The sequence below is a fragment of the Lissotriton vulgaris genome, chromosome 5 (genome assembly GCF_964263255.1).
Source record: "Lissotriton vulgaris chromosome 5, aLisVul1.2, whole genome shotgun sequence".
NCBI classification, from domain to species: Eukaryota; Metazoa; Chordata; class Amphibia; order Caudata; family Salamandridae; genus Lissotriton; species Lissotriton vulgaris.
In genome coordinates, this window is record NC_141693.1 from 163,689,559 (window position 1) to 163,708,578 (window position 19,020).

Here is a 19,020-nt window from a genome sequence, read left to right on the forward strand (position 1 = left end):
GGGATTTTCAGTAGCTTTGATCTTTGCAGGTAATCAGTGCCACCAACTGTTTTCTTCCTATGAGCAGGAATTTGTAAACATAGAGCACAAAATGTAAGCTCCTGGGTTTTGAATATGTTGTGTATTGTGCTTGAATGAATTTGGGACTTTAATAGTTTTTGCTGATGGAGCCGGTGTTGCGCTGCATAGAAGGACACGAGCAGCAGTATGCCGTAAGCAGCTGATGCCCAGAGAAGCATACAATTCATTATGAAACACAACATACAATAAAAAAACACAATATAACTTAATGTATAAATATGAGTTAGCTCACAACAACATTTCTCCTACTTTTAACATAACTAAAAGAAAATAGTCAATTTAAAAGCTGCAAATACTAAAAGAAACAAAATAGGAACAATATTAATGTAAAATTAAATCTGAAAGATTATTAGGTGTTGTTATCTTTCTTTAGGATGTCAGTCCTTCAAAATCTGATCCCCATTGTGAGAAAAATGTATAACATCAGTTTCAGAAGTATAGGGATATAAATCCTGTCCCTCTATCCAGGTCGCTGAAAATAAATTTTTGAGAAGGTTTCTGAGGCTGCCACAGAGTGTACACATGGAGATAGCTTAGGCAAAATTAGGGGCAGATTTTATTTCGGATCTTATTAATGTTCGACCCATACCATTATGGATGAATGTTTGGCTAAAAGAAGAACTGAACCTAAACAAATTGATCTTGAATGATTGTTTGACATTGAAATATAGTCTTCATATTCAGTGGATCAATTATGTCAAAAGTACCCTAGTTAAAATGTATATTCCACAATTGGTCTCTAACCCTGAGCAAATTTCGAACCAAGTTGTGGGGTGGGCTAAGGAGGTGTTTCGGATTAAAACACATGAATCAATAATAGTATGATAGCTAATAAATCTGGGGTGCACTATGTTATGGTCAAATCTATGAGTAATATAGAAATATATCTGACTTTAGATATGCCAAATTTGCACAAACTTCTGATATCATAGTTTCGCTTGAATTTGTTTCCCCAATTGTTAGTAGGATGGCATAGACCCTCAGAACTACCAATCTGTACTTCTGATAGGGCCAGGTGAATTCAGAAGGAAAGTGTACCTGCAACCTAGACACAAAATGCAATATTTTGCACACACAATTAGATTGTTTTAAGGTCCTTGCTGCACGGAAATTGTTCTTATGGCCAATGTTTTCAAAATATGATATTAAAAATTGTGCACAGGTTGTAGACCTGTTAAATAAAATGTACTTTCTGGACATAGCATGTGCATTTGGGAGGTTTATGTTTTAAGAAAATAAAAATGTAAGAGTTTATATAAACAGAAAGTTTATTAATCATATTTTATGATAAAATGTACTATGTTGGGATAATGGAATAACTAAGAATATTGATTTATTATGTATTTTTATATTTAATATGTATAGATCATTTAATGACACAGTATTAATGAAAAGATCAAAATGCTGTTTTTTATTTTTAAGGAACAAGGGCCCAAATAAACATTCCATTTGACTTGACCTGACTAGGCCAGTGCAATTGACGCTTTACATTTAGTTTTTTTATGCCATAAGTATGCTTCTCCAAAGCTACTTTTTCCACAGTCTGTTGGAAAATTTCAAAATAATGGGAGTAGATTTGTTGATACAAAGAGACTTATCAGAGTTATCACAAACAGGACATTGTTTTCCAAAGCCTGAGATTTGTGAAAAAGCATGTCCAGAACTATAGCAATGAATGAAAAACAAGATGGCCGCGCCCATTGGGACCGCATGGGTAAGTTTGTGCGATATTTCCCCCGTGAGCACGCAAAAATGGACACGAACACTGAAAACAAGATGGCCTCGCCCATGTACGACCGCATGGGTAACTTCGCCTTCGGCACGCTGAAAAAAAACCAACAAACACGCAAAGCGCCCCGCGAACCTGCAAAAATAAAAAAATCCGCAAATTCGCACAAATTCACGGATTTTGCGTACTGCGAATTCGCAAATTTTGGCCATACTTACCCGGGAATACCAGAATAGGAGAACCATCCATACACTGTTTCAGTGTTTTATAAAGGTCATCCTGGATACAAGCCAACATTGGGAAAGCAACAAGAAGGAGATTTAAAAGAAATAATCTTATGAATGTATTTTCCCTCACTCAGTGGCTTAACATTAGTCCCCTTACCTCCCACGGTGTGGGGAGGGCGGCCCCAAGCTCTAGGGGCCCACTCCAGCACTGCAGGCAGGCGTTCATGACTGGGTCTAGGGGCCCCCCTCAAGTTTCATTACGCCATTGCTTGAATTGCATTACAGTGGGAGCAATTTCAGGTGGGACAGGCTAAATTCTAGCAGTTTTGGGCTTCAAATATCAGGAGTCTCTCGCTTGAATTGGGTCTTTTGGCATCCATTATATTGGCACAGGAGACTCATGGCTACAAACAACATAGGTATTTAGCTGAGTCAAAGTCCAAATTTATTATTCTGTGCACGCAAGCATCATTTCAGCTTTTTTCTTCGTTTTAGCAGACCTTTCCAAAAAGAACATTAACCCACTGAGGTATTCTAGTGTGAATGAAACTTGTAATACACTAAAATAAACACTTGCACTCTCGCGCAGTTCAAATCCCCAAAAAGCTATGTCGGAACCGTTGGCCCATTCTTAAAAACACCTCTCTTAAGCCAAGTGTCCACAACTTTCATTTCTATTATTGAGTTCTTGAATTGGAACATTTTGTGGTCGTTACTTAATTTAGAATGGTTCTATTCTTGATTTGGTATGATTTGTAAATAACATATATAAAATGTAAGTGATTGTTGATGGATGGTTTCTTGCTCTTTTGAAGGGTGGTTGTGGGTTGGCTTGATGATTGGAAGGTGGCAGATGAATGTCACTCCAAGATTGATTACTAGGATCCAGGCTACTTCAAAGCCTAATGTATGACCCACAGGGATGAGGAATCACATTATCACATCCGCCTAGGAACATCCTCAAAGCCAGGTATTCACTATAACACATCTCAATATGACAAACATGCCAGAGCCTTCTGGCTGATATGCTTCCCAAAAACCTTCCTCCTCTGCAGCAACCATGGCCTGTGCTGGTAAAAGTGGTGGGACAGATGATGAAGAAAAAAATGAAATAAATATGAAATTTTCCCTAGTCGGCAACTGTCGAAATCCTGCTCTGTAGTACAATGAAAATAACACAGCAGCTAACAACCAATTTTGTGAATTTCAGCCCAACTATTAAGGGCCCATTGACAATATCAATTTTATCAAAGGGCCCTATTACTCCTGACAGCTGATATCTATATAGGGGAATTATAACTACAATTTGAAACAAGTCCCATTACAGTATGGGCCCTCATTTCACCACACCTTGTTCCCCTAACAGCTGACTGTGAAGATCAGAGAGTTCAAATAAAGAATGTGAGTGTTGTTCACCTAGCTTACAGAATGTTCCTGCACTGGGAGTCATGCTGCCGGAGAAAACTGTTTTAAAATCGATCAGCTTCCTGGATAGAATGCTGAATATGTACATGTAAATGGTTCTAGTCTCTCCTGCTGCATATTTTGGAAATGAATGAGTCCCTAAAACATTCTTCTTTATGTGTTTGTATTATATTTCAAAGTGTTCCCAGTCTGCGAAAATTGAGTAGTGCGTGAGAGCTTTCACTGGGTTCCATGATGTATGCCTCTGTTCTGTTTCATTTTCAATATTACTTTGAAATAATACATTTATTTATCTTTGAAGTTGAAATATAGTTGTTTATAAGTTGAACCATTTTACCAGACAATAAATATACATTTAAGCATGCTTTGTGCATTATTTAGCTCCCAATAAAAGCATTTTGAACTCTGTGGATGTCCATGGAGCAAGATGCAGCTACTGACAAAAGGATGTGAGAGAAAAAAACAGAAAAGAAAAAGTAAAGAAATTGTTATGTCCAAACAGCAACTCATTTGGAGTGTCTTACTGCCCATAGGAGCTCAGATCTATCCTTTCTAAATATGAGATCTTTCAGCAAACAGTTACTGTTGCTCCCCAAAAATTCGAAACCGACATATTTAAATTGAAACATTATGAAGCCTATTTTTATGTCGGGCGGAATTACTTCTGCCCGACACCAACTCGGTCCTGGGATCGACCTACACTTGGTCGGCGGTCCAGACCGACTCAGTTCAATGCGAACGAACACTGGGGCATATTATCAAGGACCAGTGTTAAAATTATCGCCATTTTATCGGCAGGAAACTGCCGATAAAACGGCGATAATGGGCTTGATAATACGCCCTTCTTAATTCCCATAGAAGCCCATGTTCTGGTGTTAACATGGGCTTCTATGGGAATTAACAAGGGCATATTATCAAGCCCATTATCGCCGTTTTATCAGCAGTTTCCTGCCGATAAAACTGCGATAATTTTAACACCGGTCCTTGATAATATGCCCCACTGTTCGGTCGCATGCTCCCTTTCTTCAATGGGAGCTTGTGTTACGGCCATAAACCATCCATAACACAAACTCCCATTCAGGAAAGGGAGGTGCAGTTCATACCTGCACCCTGTGGCAGGCATTAAGGTGCCTGCCACAAGTTGCAGGGATTGACAGGGGGGATTTATAGGTGGCCCCTCGGCCTTCAATCTGACGCCGTGCAGCAAAGGGGCCCTGCTGGGGGGTCCCCAAACATACTTTCCGACATGGTTTCCATGTCAGACAGGGCGGCATGGAAACCATGTCAGTAAGCGTGTATTGTAATCTCAAGGGCGAAAAGGCTTGCCCTTAAGATTACTAGCCGTATTCTAACTGGTGGACGGGTTCTCCAAGCCCGGCGGAAGCCAGCCGGAATGACAGGCTGGTTTACTGTTCGAACACCTCAATCATAATGAGACAATTGGAAAGTAAACTGAGCGGTCCATAATGATGCGGCCCTAATGGCTCCAACCGCAGGTCGGTGCCTTTACAGGTTGCAACGTAATCAGCCCCTAAATGTCTATCAAAATGTTGTCATTTAAAAATGAAGGAGGTTTTAAGCACCAATTGACTGGAATCTGGAGAAGCTAGGGCAGTTGGCAACTACCATTACCAACACTCCCAGGTTCCCAACAGGGAGGGCTCAGGTAAGCCCATGCATGAAGTGAATAAGGGGTTCAGTGATACTGGGGGCAACATGTGACCTGTGCAGAGTGGAAAGCAACAGGTAGGATCCTCATCAAGCTTTGTAATGGCCAGGTGGATAAGCTTCCATCCAAATGGGCTAAAGTGGTCAGGAGTGGCCCATGCAGGTACGAGCAGTGGGCTGTATGGGGGAGGGGGGGGGATTTGACAGATGACCATAAGGGAAAATTAAATAAATAATTATTTTCCCTCTTTATCGTCTGTCTAAATCCCACCCTCCCCACCCGGCCTCACTGTCTCACCATTCTTACCTGCATGGGCCGCTACTGAAAGCGGTGGCATGTATCAGACTACTCAGGAAGTGTGCTCCACTCTTGCACTTGGTAGGCAGGAGCAGGAGCTTTTCAATGCCTGAAAGAACCATGCCAACTGAGAAGGTAGTGTCCTGGGCAGGTGGCTTTCCTAATTCAGCACTAATGAGCGTGCAGGAACCAATAGAGTAGCCCTCACATGGAGTGAGAAATAAAACAGTAAAGTAGACCCTGATTGGCTAGACCTGTTAAGTGATTACATTGGCATGAAAAATGAACTCCACACAATCATCCTGCTTTGAATTTGTGACTATTTGCATCAAATAGACGTTCTGTGCTGTCAGTTCGCTGTCAAACCTGACGGTCACATGGGGCATGGAGGGGGTCTAAATAACTTTGGGGCATATTACCAAGCAATAGCGATAATTATCGCTATTGCTTGGTTAGAGACAAAAATTTATCGCTGACCTGCGGCGATTTTTATCGCAGATAAACCTTGGTATTACCAAGGTTTATCGCAAATGCGATAAAAATCGGCCGCAATGTAAATGTAAATGTACAGGAATTTATATAGCGCAAATCACCGAGCGGTTTCTAAGCGCTTGCTTAGGGAACCCGTCCTGGTATTCCCCTGTGAGATAACCCCGGCAGGGTATCCGCAAGGTGAAAGCCAGGCATCCCGCCACGAGGGGCCGTTGTGGAGATTAAGCAAGCTATTGCCCAGAGTCGCAGAGTGTGAACCCGTGAATCGAGTAGGCACCGGAGCGAGAATTGTCGAGTCCATGGACATTTTTTTAGGACTCAAGACCCCGCCGAGCCGGGAATTGAACCCTGGTCCCGGGCTGACCTCTGCTTCCAGGTCTGCCTCCTCTAACCAGTGAGCCACACTTGCATGAATATCGCTGAAAAGTCAGCAATATTCATGCATTATCGAGCTAATGCTCTTAGCCATGTTATCCACCTCCCATTGGATAACATGGCTAAGAACTGCTCAGGGCAGGTGTTAGCTTTTGGAGATATTCGCGCTTAGCGCGAATATCTCCAAAAGTTGGTAATAGGAGATAGCGATGTTAGCGACTGTTTCCAGTCGCTAACATCTTGGCACACCCACTTTGCATGTCATTAGTGATAAATATCACTGACATGCAAAGTGGGGCCCAAGATTGTCGCTATCTCCTACTACCTGTCGCTAACTGGTGTTAGTGACAGCTAGGTAATAGGGAGATAATTTTATCTCCGCTTTCTTGGCTTTTAAAGCCAAAAAAGCGGAGATAAACCCCCTTGATAATATGCTCCTCTGTGACTTGGGACTATTGCACATTTTCCAGGACTCTCCTTTTGTAGGAATAGGACCTACAATCTTGCTGCAGCCAAGGATAATGGGGGAGGATAGCAACTTTCCAGGATGGTTGTGGGCTTTGTGCCGCTGTGCTGTCAAGACTGCCTGCCCTCAACCCCAACTTCATATCCTTGCGTTCTGCCCACTTTCTGTTCTAATGTGGATCAACAAGTGTTTGTAATAGCGTTCCTTTCATCTTACCTGATGTCTGAGAGGGCTCGGCAGGTGCCTGGCATCGTTGTAAAGGAGTGAAAGGAATCTACATCTAGAGGGAATCCAGTTTCTTTTTTTTTAAATTGTTTTATTGGCTTTGTTGATCAAACATTACTGAAGGCAGATAAGGAATAGCGAATAGCATAATTTGCTCAGCACTCAACCATGTTTCACCATGTTGAGGAACGACAGGTGGCAGGAACAGGTCATCTTGTGAGTAGATACATTCAGTGGCAGGTAGGCTCAGTACTAAACAGGCAATGGCAGGATGAGTACATCTTTTTCTGCTCATTTCTTTCAAACATTTCAAGTCTGGGAACGTTATTGTCAGTTGAGACAGCGGCCAGATGGACCTCATCTGCTAATAACCATTCCCATAGATCTTTGAGCCACAGGCCTATCAACAGGCCCCTGTCTCGCTTCCAGTGGATAAGTGATACGCCTCTTTGCCAGATGCAAACCCTTTGGCATTATAGAGTGATGAGTAAGTGGGCTGCAATTTTTTTTGGGCTTGCATGAATTCTCCCTCGGGAGCCGAGTTTATGATTTGTAAGGAGGGGCGTCGTTAATTTACTGCAGTATAGTTTAGAACAAGGCAGAAGACGTGAAAGTGTAGTGCAAACGGGGAGGGACTGGGGCATGTAGAAGATGGAGTGTAACATGAATATCATTCAAATAAAAAGGCAGGAGAGAGAGTAATCCCTGGTTATAAAAAGGTTATTTTCATGCAGGGTTTTTGGAGTGTTGAGGTAGGATGCAAAAGGAGGAAGTTGAAGAGTAGAAAGAAAGGCTTAAAGTTGGTTACCTGTGGGCAGGTGACATGAGTTGTTATGCCTTAGATTCAGTGCTTTATTTGAGCTGTTGGTTGCCGCCTGTAGGGGCCACCAGCACTCATTTTTGGAGACCAGCACTTATTGTTCCCCATCAGATATTGACAGTGAGCAAAATAGGTAAAAATATACAAAGTGGAAATATGAAAGAAGAGAATGCAGAGGAAAACGACACAAAGATTTAAAGCAGGAACCTGGAAGAGTGAGATAAAGAGTCAGGCAGGGTTGGTCGAGTAGTGGATTAACACCTTCCATGCTCAGGACGGCTCCCGGCCGTCATGAGCACACGCCCACCGTGATTTATGATGGGCGGGAGCCGTCCTGAGTTCCCGAGCGCCACGCCCCGTCCCGCGCCCCCTCGCACCGCGGCGGAATTTGCAGAGCGGCAAAGGGGTTAAACAGATATAAGGTAGATTTTAGAATATCATCCTTGGTATTCGGCATGCTGACATATGATTGCATTGGCCACAGGCTTCTGAGCAGAGTTATTTTTAAATACATAATGAATATTACTGAAGTTGTTTGACTTTACCTTATTTGTTATCATGCAGTACTTAGTTATGTGGTCCGGTAAGTGAGCTGTTTAGGTTTGTCTGTTGAGATATTGAGCAGTGGACAATCATTGGGGTTTCCATTAACCATACTGTTATGTGTTTGTTTTGTTCTGGAAACGATAAATGGGTATTGAGTTTGTAGTGGGATGTGGTTCTCTCTTATAAAGGGCCCCCTTCGTTTCAGCACTGCCAGCCTTTTCATGGAGAAAAGACCTCCATGAAACTGCTGGCTGTCCTGAAACTTGTAATATGCATGGTCAAGTCAAGTCAAGTCAAGTCAGGAATTTGTATAGTGCGCTACTCACCCAGAGGGTCTCAAGGCGCTTAAGGACGAGGGGTACGCTACTGATCGAACAGCCAGGTTTTGAGTTGCTTTCTGAAGGAGAGGTGGTTCTGTGTGAGACAGAGGTGGGTGGGGAGTGAGTTCCATGTCTTGGCCACCAAGTAGGAGAAGGATCTTCCTCCCATGGTGACTCTTCGGATGCGTGGAATCGCGGCGAGGGCTTGGTTGGACGATCGTAGTTGGCGGGTGGGGGTGTATAAGGTCAGGCGAGTGTTGAGGTATCTGGGTCCCAGGTCATGGAGGGCCTTGTGTGCGTGGGTGAGGAGACGGAACGTGATTCTCTTGTTGACGGGGTGCCAGTGCAGGTCTCTCAGATGACCGGATATGTGGTTGTGGCAAGGTAAGTCAAGCATGAGTCGGGCGGAGGCGTTTTGAATGCGTTGAAGTCTTTTCTGCAATTTGGCTGTGGTTCTGGCGTAGAGGGTGTTTCCGTAGTCTAGACGGCTGGTTACAAGTGCTTGGGTGACCGTCTTCCTTGTTTCGGTGGGGATCCATCGGAAGATCTTTCGGAGAATGCGTAGGATGTTAAAACATGATGATGAGATGGCGTTGACTTGTCTGGTCATCGAGAGGGAGGCGTCTAGGATGAATCCCAGGTTGCGAGCATGGTCCATTGGTTTGGGTGCGCTGCCTAGGGCGGGGGGCCACCATGAGTCATCCCAGGCAGAGGGGGATAATCCTAGGATGAGGACTTCCGTCTTGTCGGAGTTCAGTTTTAGGCGGCTGTTCTTCATCCATTCGGCTACGTCTTTCATCCCTTCGTGTAGGTTGGTTTCGGCGGTGGTTGGGTCTTTGGTGAGGGAGAGGATCAGCTGGGTGTTGTCTGCGTAGGCGCTGATGTTGAGGTTGTGTTGGTGTGCGATGGATGCGAGGGGACTCATGTAGACGTTGAAGAGGGTGGGGCTGAGCGATGATCCTTGTGGAACGCCGCATATGACTACGGTGGCCTCTGATTTGAAAAGGGGGAGGCGGACTCTCTGGGTTCTTCCGGCTAGGAACGAGATGATCCAACCCAATGCCTTATCTTGTATCCCGACGTTCCTGAGGCGTTGTACAAGTGTGCGGTGGCAGACCGTGTCGAACGCTGCGGAGAGGTCCAGGAGGATGAGGGCCGCAGTTTCCCCGTTGTCGAGCAGTTTCCGGATGTCGTCCATGGCTGCGATGAGGGCGGTCTCAGTGCTGTGGTTGGCTCGGAAGCCGGACTGTGAGGGGTCGAGGGAACTGTTAGACTCAAGGAAGGCGGCGAGCTGACTGTTGACGGTCTTCTCTATGACTTTGGCGGGGAACGAGAGGAGCGAGATGGGGTGGTAGTTCTTAAGTTCGGTCGGGTCTGCTGTAGGTTTCTTCAGGAGGGCGCTGAGCTCGGCATGTTTCCAGCTTTCTGGGAAGATAGCGGTGTTGAAGGAGCAGTTGATGATGTCCCAGAGTTGGGGTGCGATGACGGAGTCGGCCTTGTTGAAGATGTGATGGGGGCATGGGTCGGTTGGCGATCCAGAGTGGATGGAGTTTATCGAGCGAATGGTGTCATCGGTGCTGATTGGGGTCCAGGCGCGGAGGGTGGTGGTGGGGGGCTTCGGTTCAGTGGTGAGGGGAGTGGGCTGGTCGCCAAAGCTGTTATGTATGTCTGCGATCTTGCTGTGGAAGAACGAGGCTAGAGAGTTGCAGAGGTCTTGAGATGGAGTGATGTCATTGTTGCCAGCGCTGGGATTGGTGAGCTCCTTGACAATGCTGAAGAGTTCCTTGCTGTTGTGGGCGTTGCCGTCCAGTCTATCCTTGAATGCTGATTTCTTGGTGGTGCGGATCAGCTGGTGGTGTTTGCGGGTGGCGTTCTTGAGGGCAGTCATGTTGTCTGTGGTTGGGTTTCTTCGCCAGGTTCTCTCGAGGGTGCGGCAGTTCTTTTTGGAGTTCTTGAGGTCATCGTTGAACCAGGAGGCTTTTTTGCTTCCTGGCTTGTTGGGATGGTTTTTCAAGGGTGCTAGTTCGTTAGCGCAGTGGGTGATCCACTGTGCGAGATTGATGGCTGCTTGATTTGGGTCCGTTGTTATGGCGGGAGGGTTTTGGTTCAGAGATGTGGTGAGCTGGTCGGTGGTAATTTTGTTCCAGCTTCTGCAGGGAACTTGTTGCGGGTGGTGGTGGGTCGTGGTCTTTCTGAAACTGAAGTGGACGCAGCTGTGGTCTGTCCAGTGCAGTTCCGTGACGTGATTGAAGGAGATGTGCTTGCTGAATGAGACGATTGGGTCGAGCGTGTGTCCGGCGTAGTGGGTGGGGGTGTTCACCAGTTGTTTGAGTCCGAGATTGGCGAGGTTATCCAGCAGGGTGGTGGTGTTGTTGTCGTTGTTATTCTCCAGGTGGAAGTTGAGGTCCCCTAGGAGGATGTAGTCATCGGACGGGAGGGCGTGTGGGCTGACAAAGTCAGCAATGTCTTCGCTGAATTATGTGCGGGGTCCTGGGGGTCTGTAAATGAGGGTGCCTCTGAGTGTGGTCTTGGGGTCAGTGTGTATCTGGAAGTGTAGGTGTTCGGTGGCTAAGAGGGTGTCGTCGGAGTTGGTTGAGATGCGGATGGTGTTCTTGTGGACGATGGCGATGCCTCCTCCTGTTTGGTTGATGCGGTCTCTTCGGATGATCTTGTATCCGTCCGGGATGGCTATGGCGATGTCGGGTGCTGATGAGGCGTTCATCCAGGTTTCCGTGAGAAAGGCGACGTCCGGCAAAGTGGTGTCGAGTAGGTTCCATAGTTCAATGGCGTGTCTGTGGACCGAGCGGGTGTTGAGCAGGATGCACTTCAGGTAGCTGTTATTGGATCTCTGTTTGGCGTTTGTGGTTGTGGTTGTAGTGTGGGTCCTGATGCTGCAGAACTTGCAGGGTTGGCAGGTGAAGGGTCCATGGGTACGTCCTGGGGCGGCATGGTGGTAGTCGTGGAGGCGGCCGGTGTTGAGTGCAGTGAGGGTTGCGGCGTCATAAGTTCGGCGAGAGGGATGGCCTTTGCGGGATCCAGGGGTTCTGGTGCTGGGCGCGGTACAGGCGCGGACGGGCGTAGACGGGCTTACCTTTGGCGCACCTTCGGCGCGCATAGGGCGCGCCTGCTGCGCGTAAACAAAATACTGCACAAGACCACATCCTTGGCGAGCTCAGGGGCACAGCAGCTCAGGGGCACAGCGGGCAGCGGAGGCGGCAGCAATCGGGGGTCAGGCACGAGGCGGGTGGAGCGACTGGCTCTGACCAGGTGAGGTCGAGTCACAGCTCCCCGTCTCGCGGATGCAGACCTAGGCTACTAATGGGAGGGAGGAGCAGCTGGGAGGCAGGAGCGGGGTGGCGAGTGGGGAGGGGAGGAGCGGTGATGCAGGAGGGAACGGGGGTTGGGCTGAGCAGCGGCAGGGAGCGGGGTGGAGGGACACAGGGCACAACAAATGGAATCCAGAAACAAAACCGAAACCAGAGAGGCACAGCGGGCAGCGGTGGCAGCAGCAATCAGGGGGCACAACAATTTGAATGCAGAGCAAAAACGAAACAGGCACAACAATTTAAATACAGGGCAAAAATGAAAACAAAATACTGCACAAGACCAGATCCTTGGCGAGCTCAGGGGCACAGCAGCTCAGGGGCACACCAGAGGCACAGCAGGCAGCGGAGGCGGCAGCAATCGGGGGTCAGGCACGAGGCGGGTGGAGCGACCGGTTCTGACCAGGTCAGGTGATGCTGCAGTGATACTACCTGCATATTGCATAGCCCCTGATGCCTGTGCCCCCACAAGGGAACAGAGGTTACCTTGCAGAGCCGGCCGTCCAATTACGGTCCGACCGTACAAGTTGTAATTGGACGGTCAGACCACCGGTGCGGCAGTGGCTGGACCGTCACCCCCGCACCACCATGGGTGTGGCGGTCCTCTGACCGCCAGACTCGTAATTTGGGCTCTAGGGATTTTCAGTAGCTTTGATCTTTGCAGGTAATTAGTGCCACCAACTGTTTTCTTCCTATGAGCAGGAATGTGTAAGCATAGAGAACGAAATGTAAGCTCCTGGGTTTTGAATATTTTGTGTATTGTGCTTGAATGAATTTGGGACCTTACTATTAGGAGTTCTGCATACGCAGCAGTTTGAAAGGATCTTTTTGCTGATGGAGCCGGTGTTGCGCCGCATAGGACATGAGCAGCAGTATGCCGTAAGCAGTTGATGCCCAGAGAAGCATACAATTCATTATGAAACACAACATACAATAAAAAACACAATATAACTTAATGTATAAATATGAGTTACCTCACAACAACATTTCTCCTACTTTTAACATAACTAAAAGAAAATAGTCAATTTAAAAGCTGCAAATACTAAAAGAAACAAAATAGGAACAATATTAATGTAAAATGAAATCTGAAAGATTATTAGGTGTTGTTATCTTTCTTTTAGGATGTCAGTCCTTCAAAATCTGATCCCCATTGTGAGAAAAATGTATAACATCAGTTTCAGAAGTATGGGGATATAAATTCTGTCACTCTATCCAGGTCGCTGAAAATACATTTTTGAGAAGGTTCCTGAGGCTGCCACAAAGTGTACACATGGAGATAGCTTAGGCAAAATTAGGGGCAGATTTTATTTAGGATCGTATTAATGTTCGACCCATACCATTATGGATGAATGTTTGGCTAAAAAAAGAACTGAACCTAAACAAATTGATCTTGAACGATTGTTTGACATTGAAATATAGTCTTCATATTCGGTGGATCAATTATGTCAAAAGTACCCTAGTTAAAATGTATATTCCACAATTGTTCTCTAACCCTGAGCAAATTTCTAACCTAGTTGTGGGGTGGGCTAAGGAGGTGTTTCGGATTATAACACATGAATCAATAATAGTATGATAGCTAATAAATCTGGGGTGCACTATGTTATGGTCAAATCTATGAGTAATATAGAAATATATCTGACTTTAGATATGCCAAATTTGCACAAACTTCTGCTATCATACTTTCGCTTGAATTTGTTTCCCCAATTGTTAGTAGGATGGCATAGACCCTCAGAACTACCAATCTGTACTTGTGATAGGGCCAGGTGAATTCAGAAGGAAAGTGTACCTGCAACCTAGACACAAAATGCGATATTTTGCACACACAATTAGATTGTTTTAAGGTCCTTGCTGCACGGAAATTGTTCTTATGGCCAATGTTTTCAAAATATGATATTAAAAATTGTGCACAGGGTGTAGACCTGTTAAATAAAATGTACTTTCTGGATATAGCATGTGCATTTTGAAGGTTTATGTTTTAAGAAAATAAAAATGTAAGAGTTTATAGAAACAGAAAGTTTATTAATCATATTTTATGATGAAATGTACTAAGTTGGGAAAATGGAATAACTAAGAATATTGATTTATTATGTATTTTTATATTTAATATGTATAGATCATTTAATGACACAGTATTAATGAAAAGATCAAAATGCTATTTTTTATTTTTAAGGAACAAGGGCCTGAATAAACATTCCATTTGACTTGACTTGACTAGGCCAGTGCAATTGACGCTTTAAATTTAGTTTTTATATGCCATAAGTATGCTTCTCCAAAGCTAATTTTTTCCACAGTCAGTTGGAAAATGTCAAAATAATGGGAGTAGATTTGTTGATACAAAGAGACTTATCAGAGTTATCACAAACAGGACATTGTTTTCCAAAGCCTGAGATTTGTGAGTCCATGTAGGGCAACCAAAATACTTCTCTGACATGTTTCTTAGTGAGTGTCTCTCCTAAATGTCCCCTGTGTACCAATTTGATAATGTTGTGTTGAATACCTTTCGGAGGAGTTACACAAACCTCTTTTAAAACCATGTCCCCAGAAGCTGAGATAGATTCTCTAAGTTTCTAAGTAATCTGGGGGCATATTACCAAGCAATAGCGATAATTATCGCTATTGCTTGGTTAGAGACAAAAAATTACCGCTGAGCTGCGGCGATTTTTATCGCAGATAAACCTTGGTATAACCAAGGTTTATCGCAAATGCGATAAAAATCGGCCGCAATGCATGAACATCGCTGAAAAGCCAGCGATATTCATGCATTACCGAGCTAATGCTCTTAGCCATGTTATCCACCTCCCATTGGATAACATGGCTAAGAACTGCTCAGGGCAGGTGTTAGCTTTTGGAGATATTCACGCTTAGCGCGAATATCTCCAAAAGTTGGTAATAGGAGATAGCGATGTTAGCGACTGTTTCCAGTCGCTAACATCTTGGCACGCCCACTTTGCATGTCATTAGTGATAAATATCACTGACATGCAAAGTGGGGCCCAAGATGGTCGCTATCTCCTACTAGCTGTCGCTAACTGGGGTTAGTGACAGCTAGGTAATAGGGAGATAATTTTATCTCCGCTTTCTTGGCTTTTAAAGCCAAAAAAGCGGAGATAACCCCCCTTGATAATATGCCCCCTGGAGAGATGGAGTTACAATTTTCTCACAAGGCCTTAACTAGATTCTGAATTTCTCTCATTTTTTCAACTCCTCATCTTCTTGACAACTCTTCATCTATTCCTCTTTAGATAACTCACCACCACATACAGACAACACATCATTCCCAACCGCGGCCACACATTCTTCAATACTTTTAGAAAAGGACTCTGCAGAAACGTTCAGTATTCTAGATAAACAATTTGCAACACTGGAATGTAAACTGCTGGGAAATTGTATTCATAAGCTTTAGAAAGAATTCTGATCAATTGAGCATATGCCATTACTATTAAGTAACACTAAAAGAGGTTTGTGGTCTGTCTTGATGGTAAATTATTTGCCCCATGGGTACATTTTAAAGCATTCAATCACTCATATTCAGGCTAAAGCCTCCATCTCTAAGGTAGAATTCAGAACAAGAAAGAGGTCTCAAAGCAAAAACCATTGTGTTTTCCTAACCCTGGGATCTCTGATTAACCATCATACCCAAACATTCGGAGCTAGCATCAACAAACAAATAACGAACATTCTTTAGTTAAAAGGGGCTACTGGTAAAGCCTTTACCATTGTATTTCTGAGTCTATTAAATGCTTCCTGATGTTCCAGAGACCAACTGAATTTGACACCCTTCTTGAGTAAGTGTCTCAAGGGTAATGCTATTTGAGAAAACGTATTCATAAATCTGGTCTAAAACTCACACAACCCAAGATAGGATCTCGGTTGGTCTTTGTCCATTGGTGTGTTTAATTGTTCTATAGACTAATCTAAACACGGCTTCAGTGAAATACCCTTTGTCAAAATGGTGTGACTCAAATAATCCTCTTCCTGAGAGAAACATTTGCCTTTCTCCATTTGTAATGTCTTTTTTTTTTTTTTTTTTTTTAATTTGACAAGCAAGTCATGGAGGTTAACATTTTCCAAATACAGAATCAACAAAATAAAATAAATCAAATTCATTTTAGTGCAAGTTCATATTAAAAAAGACGCAAACAGAAGTAGGAGAAGTAATTAAGCGTGAGCGCAAAATCCGTTCCGCTCGTGGATTTCGCGGATTTTCGGTAAATCTGCAATCCGCGAACTCCCGCGAATTTACCGAAAATCCGCGAATCCGTGAGCGGCAGATTCGGGGGTAAACGTTCAAGCCTTCAAGCTTGAAGTTGTTGTTGTAACTATTTTAGGATGGCGCCGGCAAGCTGCCAGCGCCATCCTAAAATAGTTACAAAGTTAGCTTCAACAGGAAGCACAGGAAGCACTAATAGAGAAAATAAAGCAGGTGCTCGAGCACCTGCTTTATTTTATCTATTAGTGAAGCTAATTTAGTAACTATTTTAGGATGGCGCTGGCAGCTTACCGGCGCCATCCTAAAATAGTTACAGGAAGATGATGGATGGACAGGTCACTCAAGAGACCCCTGCGCACATCGGTGCGATTGCATAGTAACACACACATGGTCGCTGGAACTAGTTGAAGCTCAAATTCAGTGACTCATTCATCAGCCCAAAAACAATCGTGAGCGTCGTCGAGGCTGGGCAGGTGTGCCTTCTTCCCAAATCTACCGTCGAAAATCAGCTGTGATGCTGGATAGAGGCCTTTGCATCCTTGACTTTCACGAGCGCAATCCTTGTGCTGTTCCTGTGACCAGGAGCTTCTTTCTCTTGATCTGCTGCTCTGATCAGTCTCTGACCTTTTATACACACAAGAGACATGTGAACTCGCATGGAAGCCCCGTCCCTTTGGCCCCGCTCACACACTGGCGATGTGCACCGTCTTCCAGCCATTTACCCACTATGATGGACAGCTCACTCAAGGGACCCCTGCGCCCTTTGGGGCGATTGCATAGTAACACACACATGGTCGCTGGAACTAGTTGAAGCTCAAATTCAGTGACTCATTCATCAGCCCAAAAACAATCGTGAGCGTCGTCGAGGCTGGGCAGGTGTGCCTTCTTCCCAAATCTACTGTCAAAAATCAGCTGTGATGCTGGAAAGAGGCCTTTGTATCCTTGACTTTCACGAGCGCAATCCTCGTGCTGTTCCTGTGACCAGGAGCTTCTTTCTCTTCATCTGCTGATCTGATCGGTCTCTGACCATTTATACACACAAGAGGCACTTGAACTCGCACAGAAGACCCCCCCATTAAAAAAATCAGCAAAATCTGTGAATCCGCAAATTCGCGGATTTTGCGGATCCGCGAATCCGCAAATTCGCGGATCGTGGATCCGCGAAATCCGCCCATGCTTAGAAGTAATTCCTAGTCAGTACAAATCATTAATGATTAATAACATCGTGAACAGAAAAAGCATCCATGATCCATATCGTTACGAACATTGCAAAAAATTACCCCATATCTTAGCAAACTTTGCTTTTGCTTTAATTCCTCTATTCCTGGCAATAGCATCTTCCATAGTGTAAATTTCATGAACCAATATCCACCATTCGGTCGTATGAGGAGAATTCTGAGAGATCCAAGCCCTAGGAATCACCAGTCTAGCACAAGCCAAGACAATATTTAGCAAATCTTTATAGATAGAACTAACCGGGTATATGGACAATAGTACCACCGCTGCATTTAATGGAAAATTAATCAGTTGATTTTGGGTTAAAATATTTTCTATGTCCAACCAATACTTAGCTAGTGATGGGCACAAATAAATCATATGTATGAGGTCTGCTGCCACCAGACCGCATTTAGGACATTTAGTACGATCATTATTGAAGTTATTTTGTGGCCATTTTGAAATTTTTTATGGAGTATAGTAAAGTTGACTAATCGTCCTGTACGATTGAAGTTTCAAACTGGAAGACTGGACGACTTTGCTGATATTAACTAAGGCAGCTGAGATATTCTGGGCTGTCACATTAGATCCTAAGCCAGCAGTCCATTTTAGCGCCAATCTAGGGGCTTCATCGAAGCTATTTTGACTGAGACACTTGTGTCCCATACTTTTTAATGATTTTCTATTCGCAGAATAGAAACAAGTCCATATATCTGAACTGGTAATTTCTATCAGATTCATCGTACGTATTAAGTAGTCCCTGATTTGAATATATTTATATCTCATTTTTTCAGGCAATTTGTACAGAAGTTGCAATGTTGCATATTGTAAAAAACCATCGGTACCATACTAATCTCCTAATGTCTCAATACCATAATTAGCCCATTCTCGACCAATTTTATCTCTAAAAATATCTGGAAACCCTGGATTGTCCCATATTGGCAGCTCATTATGGAAAAAGGAAGTATTGCACTTAGTCAACATCCGTTTCCATATAAAAACTGCATCTCTCGCAGTCTTAAATTTTACACGTTTGAACTAATTTGGGTCTTGTAGTTTTGCCAGCAATTGTTTTGAGTGACCACCGAGCATGAATTGGTGAAAAAAATATTGATTGTTAGCGGCAAATAGGCATACGAAGCCGGCCTAGGAAGGAAGCAAAAAAATAAGCTTTGAAATCAGGGAAGTTCAAACCTCCCTTTTCAAATGGAAATTTTAATATTGTCATAGACCTTCGAGCCTTCTTATAGCCCCAAATGAAACTACTTAAAATGCCGTCTAATTTTTTAAAGAAAAAATTATTAACGCGACAAAGTATGGAACGGAAAATATATAAAAACTTCGGCAGAATGTTCATCTTGATCAAATTCATACGACCTAGGAGGTTTAATGGGATCTTGTGCCATTTTTTCAAAAGATTGGTCACTTCTTTTAATAGAGGATTGTAATTTAATGAATTTATATCAGCGATCTTAGATGATATCTTTACCCCTAGATATACTGCAGATTGACAGAGTCCTTGCACTGGTAGGTTGGCCTGATAGTTCATAATAACTTGTGTTTTATTTACATTTAATTTATAGCCTGAGATGGTCCCAAAA